The sequence below is a fragment of the Penaeus monodon genome, chromosome 21, assembly GCF_015228065.2.
Source record: "Penaeus monodon isolate SGIC_2016 chromosome 21, NSTDA_Pmon_1, whole genome shotgun sequence".
Lineage (NCBI taxonomy): Eukaryota > Metazoa > Arthropoda > Malacostraca > Decapoda > Penaeidae > Penaeus > Penaeus monodon.
The window spans coordinates 30404164-30404742 of record NC_051406.1 but is presented as its reverse complement, the minus strand read 5'-3'; the positions used below and the strand labels follow the sequence as shown (position 1 = coordinate 30404742).

The window sequence follows — 579 nt, the reverse complement described above, 5'->3', positions numbered from 1 at the left end:
CGGTGGCATATGGCTAAGGCAATATTAGCAACAAAAACTGAGCATTCCAACCTTTAAATACAAAAAGCACAAGACAACCACCAGACTCCAGAAATAAAGTGACAATGAAGCTAAAGTATCATGGACAGTTTTAATATCTTCTCCATTATCTGGCTTGAGTGCTCAAACCATTGCGATCAAAGTCAAGCTTTAATCTTATCAGTGTTGAGTAGTTCTTATATATGTTGGCCCTTAAAGGTGAAAACATCTCATTTGTTTTATATATTGTTATTCTACTATTTTGAAGAGCAAAAGTTTTCTTGCTTTTCCTATCCAGGTTTTAATTATAATTCTTTCATGCATATCATAATTGAAGTGATGCAGCTAAAACTACATATTAGCACTTATGAAACCATCAAACTTATATAAAAGAGAGATACTTATCTAATCATTTTAATGGCATACATGGGAATTAACATGTCTAGAGTGAGAAAGAGAAAGAGAAAAAGAGGGAAGGAGGGAGGAAGGAGGAGGGAGGGAAGGAGACAAGGAGGGAAGGAGGCAAGGAGGCAAGGAGGTAAGGAGAAGAAGGAGAAGAAG

General features: G+C 36.3%; 1 protein-coding gene across 1 annotated transcript in view; it reads right to left on the bottom strand.

The window, feature by feature from the left end:
- Window positions 1-165, bottom strand: part of LOC119586421 (peroxisomal acyl-coenzyme A oxidase 3-like) — a gene marked incomplete at its 3' end in the record, with an annotated part of 6630 nt that extends 6465 nt beyond the window's left edge. The window contains 1 exon segment of the mRNA XM_037935143.1: window positions 52-165.
- Between the last annotated feature and the right edge of the window lie 414 nt (window positions 166-579).